The 10458-nt window shown below is 49.0% G+C and overlaps 1 non-coding gene across 1 annotated transcript; it reads left to right on the top strand.

Annotated features, from left to right (window-relative positions):
* Positions 1–9502: 9502 nt before the first annotated feature.
* On the top strand, positions 9503–9587 carry TRNAR-UCU (transfer RNA arginine (anticodon UCU)). Its single transcript is given in 2 exon segments — positions 9503–9539; positions 9552–9587. It is a non-coding gene; the product is annotated as a tRNA-Arg (tRNA).
* The last annotated feature ends 871 nt before the right edge of the window (positions 9588–10458 follow it).

Here is a 10458-nt window from a genome sequence, read left to right as displayed (position 1 = left end):
TGCTAGTGTTGGAGAACTTGATATTAACTAGCCCTTCAAATGAATTCAAATGTGAATTCATTTGTATAATGGTGGGGTCACATATATACAACCAAATTGTCAGGGATCCGAAAGTAAACCCTTTGTATTCAAGGGCAGATATTCCAGAACAAGGAGGGGAATTTCAGTCAGCATATTTGATACTGCCTGAGCCTGTCTACCTGACACCTTGAAGATATAACAAAATGCACAGAGTGGATTCTTTCAAGGGGAAAGTGGACAAGGACCAAAGAACAGTAAAACAAGGACCATTCCAGTGGATCTCCATGTCCTTCAGAAGAACTGGGATAAATTCTGAGTCTAGTCCCAAATTTCTGAGTCATGACTGTAAACCTGATATGAGGATGGAAGCTTCCAACTCAGTCAAAGTAACTTAGTGTGAGAAGAGCAAAACTGAATCACTTCAACTATCTTCCTTTTCAGAATATTTGTTGATTGGAGTGGAGGAGGGAGAGTATGTCTGCCATATTAAGAGGGGGCAGAAAGTAACATTAAAGATGCTGTGGAAGCCAGCCTCCCAGATGGACCCACCTCCTGTTATTCACACCCTTGTGTAGTCCCCTCCCACATCGCATTAGAGTTGATCTGTGTGACCAATAGAACACAGAAGTGATGGTATGTGACTTCTGCGGCTAGGTCATAAAAGACATGTGGCTTCCACTTCTCTCTTAGATCATTCACTCTGGGGGATGCAGCCCTGTGGAGAGGGCTGTGGTGAGGAACTGAGCCCTCCTGCCAACAGCCATATGAGTGAGTCATCTTGGAAGCAGATCCTCCTTCCCCAGTCAAACCTTTAGGTAATCATAGCCCCAAACAGCTTCAAGAGAGACCCTGAGTGTAAACCACTCAGCTAATCGGCTCCCTGACCCACAGAAACTGTGCAATAATACATTTTTGTGGTTTCAAGCTGCTAAGGTCTGGGATAATTAGCTAACGCAGCCACAGGTAACTATTATACCCCTTACCGTCAGTCAGTGTATGTCAGCAGCTCAGTTAATTCTCACCACAATCCTGTGAAACAGAAATGATTTTTTCCATCTCAGAGCTGTGAAAATAGGTTCAGAGAAGTCAAGTAATTTCCCAGGGTCATACAACTGCCTTCAAGTCCCTCTAAACCATGCTGCCCCACACAGTCATGCCTCTCTGAGACTTTCTCCTCCTCCCCCCACTGACCTACAGAGGCGAACCAGGCTGTTCTGATACTGGCCTCAGGTTTAATGGTGAGATTATACGATCATAGGATGAGGAGTAGATGAGGGTTTGAAAACTACCACTGCCTGCAAAAATCGTATTCTTACATACCTTGTGAAGCAGTTTCAAGAACTTGGTAGAGATGAGGGGAGGCAAATGGCATTCTAAAATAATGGCAAATAAATGAAAGAACTAAAAATTGGACAGTGTTTCTAGTTAAAGTCAGAAAGTTGATGACACACAAGACCTCCATTGGGACAAAGGATTGTTGGTGTCATTTGTGGAGCTATGACACAGTCATGCCATGGAGAAACAGTTGAAGCCCTGAAAGCTTGAACACCTCTGGCTGGAGGATTTTATCAGTCACCTTGGGAGCCCAGGTGTGGTCTACCTGTGTCCTTGAGTCTATCTCAGATGGAGGAGGACAGCCTGGAGTGATTCTGCTGCCTGTTCTGGAGTGGACTCGACTGAGGTTCTGTGGGACATCACTAGCAATAGACCTTTTCTTCCCCAGTTCCCCGCACAGTGGGAAGTAAGAGGGCATAGTTTCCTCTGAGGTCATTTTTTTGGCCAATAACTCAGATTGATTCAGAGCTCTTTTTTTTTTTTTTTTTTTTGCGGTATGCGGGCCTCTCACTGTCATGGCCTCTCCTGTTGCGGAGCACAGGCTCCGGACGCGCAAGGCTCAGCGGCCATGGCTCACAGGCCCAGCCGCTCCGCGGCATGTGGAATCTTCCCGGACCGGGGCATGAACCCGCGTCGCCTGCATCGGCAGGCGGACTCTCAACCACTGCGCAACCAGGGAAGCCCTGATTCAGAGCTTTCTGATGGAGTTTTGAGATCTGCTTATTAAGGACTTAATGCTTAAGGACTTAATGCTAATAACAGAAGACAAGTGGATTAATAAGGGTTTGAATACCTAAGCCCCAAACCAGTGCTTCTGAAACTTTAATGCAAATAAATCACCTGGGACATCTATTAAAACGCAGATTTGGCTTCAGCAGGGCCGGGGTGGGGCCTGAGGTCCTGCATGTCTAACCGGCTCCCAGGTGATGCTGAAGCTCCTGGGCCATGGCCAGCATTTTAGCAGGAAGGGCAGAAAGCACTTGTTCTCAAACTTGCTTGCTTATGAGAATCGCCTGGGATGGTTAAACAACTAATGATGCCAGGGCCCCACCCCCAGAAAGGCTGCTTTAATTGGTCTCAGGTGCATCCTGGGCATCAGGATTCTAGCGTGTGGCAGAGTTTCAGGACACTGGTCTAACAAGCTTGTTCCCAGTTGCTTGCTGGTTCCCTCCTGATCCCTTTCCTGGGAGAAGCAGCTGCAGTGCAGGGTAACTGGGGACTTGGGGCAGGTACCTGGACCCATCCTGCTTCATTCTCTGTGGCTCGCCTTCCCATCCAGGGACAGGGGCAATGACTCTGCTCCCTCAGGGGGTCAAGAGAAGGATGGAGCACATTCATGTATTCACGGAGAACTCAGTATAGCGTCTGGCACTATGCGTTATTACTTCATGATTACTCTCGACTGCTAAAGACTTAAGATTAGTTAAGTTTTAACAGATGGTTATCCATTGTGGGCCAGGAGTGGGGAAATGCCTTTGTTTGGCGAGAACTTGGAAGGAAGAGAAGTGGGTCTGAGTGGATGGAATTCAAGACCTACTCCCACAAACTGGGTAATTGAAAGCAGAATTAAGACACCGAAGATCAACTTCTACTCCCACAAGATCATTCAGGCAACATTTCTGGACTGCCCACTCTGTACAGGACATGGTGCTAAGCCTTGGGGAGAATTGCCTAAATTAGAAAGCAAGGATATTTAGCTTTCTAGAACTTCTGGTTAAAAAAGACAAGCTAGGGAATTCCCTGGTGGTCCAGGGGTTAGGACTCCACGCTTTCACTGCTGTGGGCCTGGGTTTGATCCCCAGTTGGGGAACTAAGGTCCCATAAGTCACGTGGCACCGCCAAAAAAAAAAAAAAAGGACAAGCTAGGCACGTGGTCCAGTAGCTTCCTTATTGCCTACAGGACTCATCCATTTACTCAACCAATATTTAAAGGCGCTTGCTGTAATCTATCCACAAGAAGGCATGTTCCTTCCCCCCAAGATGCTTATAGTCTCGGAGAGGATACAGAAAAGAGATAGAAAATTATATGACTCCCAAGGTGCTTTGGGAACCCAGAAGAGGAGCCCCTCCCCACCAGCAGACCAGGCTGAAGAGGGTGGTCTGGGAAAGCTCGTGGAGGAGGTGACATGGGCTGATCAATTTCAGGTCCCCATAGCCTTGCATTCAAAGTCCTTCGGGATCTTTTTCCCACTGACTCTCTCAGCTGTTACCTCCTGGCAAGTCAAGCTCACTTCCATGTACCTACCCACGCTCTCCTGTCTTTGCTCAAGATTGCAGGGTACATGGGAGCAAGGAACGCATTTGTCTTCCTCACCACAGTGTCCCCAGAGACCAGCAGAGACCCTGGCATTTAACTGTGCTCGGTGCTTAAATGCATAAATGTGCTTTCTGCCGGCTCAAAGGCTGTGCATCTTTGAAGATCCAGGTCAGGCCAGGTTTGGCCTTTGTCTAGCCGTCTCGACAGCAGGTAGTGACTGCCACCTACAGGATGGTCCTATATCCTACCTGAGCTCTTCCAGGCTTGGAAGCCTGTTCAGCAGCCCTAGTCAACCAGCCACGAGGTCTGGAATCATTGGTGCTGCCTGCCTCGGACACCTGCTTCTGCCTTAGTTTCCCTTTGTGAGTAGACCCCCTTCTCTGAATACCAGCCTACTGGTCCGAGACTTTGAACCACCTCTTCTCAAACCCTTCCCTTTGGGAACTGGATCATGTTCCATTTATCCTCAGCTGTGATTCTTGCCCTCTTGTGAATGGGCTGATGGCACAGAACCAGAACTGATCCAAGCCTGACTTTGTGACCAGTGACCTTCTCCACCAGTGCCTGCTGCAACCCAGGCCAAGTTAGCTGGAGCCTTTTAGACACGGTGCACTGGACTGCTCAGCTGCTACCATTTCCCCAGCCCTGTCTTATCTTCTTCTTCCATCCCTCCAGTCTGTGTGCTAACCCTTACCTGGAATTCCTTGCATGCAAGTTGGCCCTAGGTTAGGTAGCTTTTTCCAAATGCAGTCTTCCTCCCTGCTTCGCCCTCTCAGGATGTAATCTCAGTCTCTCTCCCTGAAGTCCCAAACCACTGTGCCTGTCTCACTTGGACACCTTTTTACCTTGCACCGCAGTTGTCTGTGTACCTGTGTCATCATTTCTACTAGGCAGTAGGCCAGGCACATGTCTTTTTCTTTTGTATGGATTTGTCAACTAGACCCTCAATCACTGCTTGTTGAAGAGGTGAAGTCGTAAGACCAAGCACAAATCCAATGAGATGTAACAGTCTCCCCGACCCTCGGGCCTCATTCCATCCAGCCTGTATATCACCCCCCCTACCTGAACCATTCTAAAACACAGCCATTCTCATGCCAAAAGAAACTGTAGCTCCCCATTGGCTGTTGCATGAAATCCACGTGCCTCAATCTGAATCAAGCTTGCCCCAGCCCCTTTGCCACATGTGGCCTCAATCCGACTTGCCCAACCTCCTGACACTTCAACCCCCTCACCCCAGCTGTACTTTCTTCAGGACCCATTTGTCCCTCTTTTCTGTGTTAATATCGAAATTTCTTCATCCTGGCACTTTTTTTTTTTCCCTTTGCCTATTCCCATCTTGCCACCTACTTTAGTTATTGGCCTGGCTGAAACTCAGCGCTAAGATTTTTAGGATGAAAAAAGCCATCATTCAAATGTTATGAGCAGATTTTGTCTGGCAAGAGAAGAGTCTTCACAAATCCTTCAGGGAAAGATTGTTTTCCCCTTGTTTTGGGAAACCACGCGGTTGGACACATGAAAATAAGAATCCACCCAAGGTTCTGGGGGGAGAACCGTGAGGGAACCATGAAGCTGGAGGTAGATGTTTTCAGTCTGAGAAGCTCAGCGGTCTGTTTGGTACATTATGTAGATGTGATGTCTATAGCTGAGTAGGAGTTGGGTAAGGAGGCGGAGAATGTTTCTTGGGTTGCAACAAACTTAACTGATGCTATATCTGAACTTTGGTTTGTTCCTGCAGGATGTGAGATTTCTTTATTGAGAGTTGCTTGCTAATAATAACAACAAACAGTTGCTACACACTTACCATGTGCCGGAACAGAAACCCTTGCAAGGATTAACTCCTATCGTAACAACTTTAGGATTTTTTGGATGAGGAAAAGAAGGCTCAGAAAAGTTAAAGATCATGCCTTACAATTAGAGGCAGAACCAAGATGTGAACACCAGGAGTCTGACTCCACAGCCTATGCTCCTAACCTCTACTCTCAAGAGTCTTTGATTTTTAAAAATCTCATCCTTTAGCAGCCGCATAGCACGCAGGGAGATCAGGTCGGTGCTTTGTGACCACCTAGAGGGGTGAGATAGGGAGGGTGGGAGGGAGACGCAAGAGGGAAGGGATATGGGGATATGTGTATACGTATAGCTGATTCACTTTGTTCTACAGCAGAAGCTAACACAACATTGTAAAGCAATTATACTCCAATAAAGATGTTAAAAAAAAATCTCATCCTTTAAAAATTTCTTTCTAAAAAGATAATTAGTATAGTATTTATTATATACTTATTACTTGGAAATGCAAACTAAACAATGTTTTACTGGTAGGGATGCCCAATCACATTTTGACACTTTTTCATATGTCCTCTTGCATTATTTTGCTTATTGTTTCATAGTCACAGGTATTTCTTCCAAGGAATCTTCCAAGTATCCTTGAAGGTAGGGATTGTGTCTTAAACTTCCACTTTTACCTCCCACAGTAGGCCCAAATGTATCCTCCCTAAATACTCATTGAATTGAATTAAACTGGTACTCCAACGACCTTCTCCCTCTAGAGCAAAGCAAAGCAAGTGAAAATATTATAGAAATATATAGAAATAAAAAATATATAGAAATACAGTAGATTTCTAGAGCTTCTGGGGAAGGCTGAAGCTGCTTCCAAGCTCTGCAAATAGAACATAGAAATTTAAAAATAATCCTTCTGTACAAACATGAAAAATGTTATTGCAGACTTGCAGAGGTGTATAATGGATTTGAACTTTAAAACAGCAAGATGAAGTAGCACTTAATTTAGGGAACTCAAATTGCAAACTGCAGCGATCAGCCCACTAACAGGCGGTTATAGTTCATGCTTTGGTTCCCTCTGTCGGTAGAAAGGAAGAGGTGTTGTTTTTTGTGTTTGTGTTTTTTTCCTGCAGGAATTCTTGGTTCAGGTTGTGTGATGGCAGCTGTTCACAGCATGCACTGCCTGAGAAAATTCAGCTCTTAGATTTAGGAAAGGGGAAGAGAAAACCTACTGGATCTTTCTCCTTAGATGGTAACTAAATACACATTTTTATTCCTTTTACATACTACCATTGCTGCCTCTAAAGCCAGACTCATTACAAACCACTTATTAATTGTCAGAGAACACACAGAGAGTTTGTTCTGCCATGGCTTTCCCAGGCTTCTAATTGTAAGGCATAAAAAGTACACCTTGATTGCTCACAGCGTTGGTCACACAAGCCTGGTTTTCCCACGCTGTCTGCTAACCCCATATCTTGGTAATGTTTTCCATGACACAGACAAGGCGTTTTGATCTCAACTAGTGAAAGGAATCAAATATCTAAAAATTCTTTGTTTGATTTATTAAGTGGAATTAAGGACACACGCATCTTTCCTTTGCATGTGATTTCTTTCTCAATTCCCCCTTCCCAGAACTTTTATATATGAGTCTGAATTGTTACTTAATCATATCAATGACTCATCATTTGAGATTTGGCTCCAATGCCCTCAGGAGAATTCCTTTGTATGGTATTCCAAGGAAGCATTAAGCATCACTCCTCCCCTGTTCAGCCATGTGCAATTCCAAGGACCAGTGAAGACTCTGAGATGCCACTAGTGCCTGACACATTTCAGAGTTCAAAAAAGCTTTGTTTAAACCAATACAATTTGAAGTCATTTTCTATTTTAAGGGTTAATTTGGTGTATGTCAGAATTCCTCCTTCCTGCATGTGAGGATATTTGTTTTATTTCATTCATCTTAAAGGGGGCATAACAATGTTTTACATAAAATGCTTACTGTCGGGGCTTCCCTGGTGGTGCAGTGGTTGAGAGTTCGCCTGCCGATGCAGGGGACATGGGTTCGTGCCCCGGTCCGCGAAGATTCCCACATGCCGTGGAGCGGCTGGGCCCGTGAGCCATGGCCGCTGAGCCTGCGCGTCCGGAGCTTGTGCTCCGCAACGGGAGAGGCCACAACAGTGAGAGGCCCAAGTACAGCTAAAAAAAAAAAAAAAAAAAAAAAATGCTTACTGTCAAGGAACTTTATGTATTATGGTAGAATGAAAGAGACATGCCTGGCATCAATCAGGGCTCTGCTACTGTTTGGAGAGGCAATGAACGTGGGCCCTTAGCATCCTTGAACATTCTTGCTGAGTGTGCTAAGAATGTAAGATCCTGCTCATTTGGGCCATTCTTCAGAGTTGTGTTTGCAGTGAGCAACCTTGAGGGATGAGGGAATGTCCTCCTGTGGGACAAAGAGCAGGCTTGCTTACTGCTTGCTATAAACTGGTAGGTCCCCCAAGCTCCGCATTCCTCTTCTATAATGCCACCCATTTTGTGTGCAAGCATCCATCTGGGCCCACCTGCTTCGTTCCTGGGAGAACTGGGGTTCAGAGAACCGACACGATCATGTTGACACTGGCTAATGCAGATTCCTCAAAGTTCTTGACACACCAGGGAGGTGTCCCTACACAAGTTATTCAAACTCCTTTAGCTGCAGTTTCCCTTCCTTATAAAGAGGACGATAGTATCTGGCTCATAGCATTGTTCTGGGGTGAAGTTAAATAAGAATGTACAGATCCCGACTGCACTAGACCCTTCCTGGGAGCTCCCTTCCCTCTTTAGAACACGGACGGAGACTGCTTTCCTTTGATGCCTGATGTAGCTGGGCAGCGTGGAATGGAGTGGACCACAGGTCACAGCAGCAGCTCCGCAATTTCTATGTAGGCGGGGCTCAGAAAACCGCAAGCCGATTGGAGCGGGGACCAAGAGTTTTGTATGCAGAGGCGTTTGCAAAGCAGCCACGCGATTTTACTTACAACGTCTCTTTCAAGTGGCTTCGGGGTCTTACTGATGCGAATTACAGGAGCACTGAAAAATACCCCCTCAGGCCGACCCTCTGATTCGTGGCGACCGCGCCCTTTCGAGCAGCGGGGAGCTCGTCCGGACTCCGGCTGCGCCGCCTCCTTCGGATGCCGGCTGCCTCGGGAAAGCCACGCGGCCACGCTCGGGCGCGCGCCCCCCGACCGCACACGCCCGCTCACGCATGCTCCCGGCGCTCCCACGCGCGCAGGCCCTTCACCGGCGCCGCCCACGCAGCCTCGTGCTCCGGGCGCGCGGGCTCCGCTGCTGCGCGGCGCCCGCGGAGGCAGTTGCCGGAGCTGGGATGAGCTATCGGAGGATGCTGCAGCGCGGGGCGCGTCGCCCCCCTCAGTCCACCAGAGCCCGGATACCTCAGAAATTCGGCTCTGGGTCTGTGGGGAGCGAAATGCAACCCAAACACCGTTTTACCGAACCCCGCGCAAATAAACACGCACAGGCACTCACACAGACGTCGCCGCGACCCGCGCTTGCCGCGGCGGATCCCGGCCGCGGGCGGCCAAGAAAGAGCCCGGGACCCGGGAGGGGCCGCTGCCTACGCCTCAAAGTCCAAGGTGTCGCCGCTCGGGATCGGCCACTAAAAGGTGCGACGTAAGTGCCCGGCGTCACCGGCCCGGCTTAACGGCTCAACGGCGAGCCTGGGGCCTGCATCGCCGGGGCGGGGCCAGGCCGGGCGGAACCGGCCGCGGGAGAGCGGGTAGGCGGGGGCGATCAGGCAGGAAGGGAGCTGGGGATGAAGAGCGCGGGCGTGATTTGTCCTGCGCGGCCAGGTACGGCGGTGCCCAGGGCGGGCCGGAGACGGAGCTACGGATGTCCTCAGACGCACCAGCCGGCACCCGGCGGACTCGCGCCCGCCATTTGCTTGCAAGACTCGCCGGTTTCGTTAAGAGGCGGTCTCCGGGTGAGGACGGGCGCTTGCGGCCGGTGTCTATCAGTGTCCTGGCCTCTGCGATACAGACCGACGGCTAAGGGGGCGGTGGCAAGGGCGAGGGGCCGTCGCCTCTGGCTTAACAGAGCAGATGCGCAGAGAGTCCAACAGGTGGCTCCGTGGCGCAATGGATAGCGCATTGGACTTCTAGAGGCTGAAGACATTCAAAGGTTCCGGGTTCGAGTCCCGGCGGAGTCGCAGTTTTTCCCCCAGTACATAATTTATTTTCTACACTTGACATTTCTCTCATTTTCCTAAAGGGTTGAACTGGCCTCGCATCATCTGCCCACTGCCTTCGGCTTCTGCAGCTCTTTCACCTCTAGCTGCTCGCACCTCTAGTCTCTCCTTTCCCCTGCTTACCTGGCTCAGTGGCTCTGGGCCTGGGCCCTGCAGACTCCGGAGCCGGATCCGGGAACTGGGAAGAGCGGCCTGGGCGGCGGCGAAGCAAAGCCTCGCGGTTTCAGCCTGAGCAGAACGCGGGGGAGGCCCGGGTCTAGGGTGTTTTGGGAGACCTACCCCCAGGCCCCGGGGGTACGCCCCTCGCCAGGAGCGCGCGCGTGGCTGCTAGGGAGGGGTGAGCAAAGGACGAGGAAACGCGCCCACACAGTGAGCTGCCCCTCCAGCCCAGAAGGCTTACGAATTGACATGTACTTGAATCCCCAGTGGGATCCTGTTAGAAATGCAGATTTCTGGGCGTCCCTCTCATTCAGTCGATCAAGGTGGGGCCCAGGAATCTGACTTTCGAATAAGAACGCCCTCTCCCCTCCTCCACGATTCCGGTGCAAAGAGACCCGAGGTCCACTCTGCTTGTCAGCTGCTCTAGGCAGGGATGACTATCTTGTACTTCTTCTCCTGACGGTTCATAGCTTTGCACGAGGTTAGGGTTCCACCTCGCTAAAGGCGAATGAATGAATGAATGAAATTTTAAAAACTCATTGTAACAAACAATTCATGCAAAAAATACAAAATTGTCAAAAAAGGTACAGGGAAAAGTAAACATCCTTGTTCTTCCTGTATCCCAGCCTTTCAATTCTCTATAAGCCATCAGTGAAAATGGTTTCTTGGAAGT

Source organism: Lagenorhynchus albirostris, chromosome 2 (assembly GCF_949774975.1).
Source record: "Lagenorhynchus albirostris chromosome 2, mLagAlb1.1, whole genome shotgun sequence".
In the NCBI taxonomy this organism is placed as follows: Eukaryota; Metazoa; Chordata; class Mammalia; order Artiodactyla; family Delphinidae; genus Lagenorhynchus; species Lagenorhynchus albirostris.
Note: the sequence above shows the minus strand (reverse complement) of the source record. Positions and strands in the feature narration are given on the sequence as shown.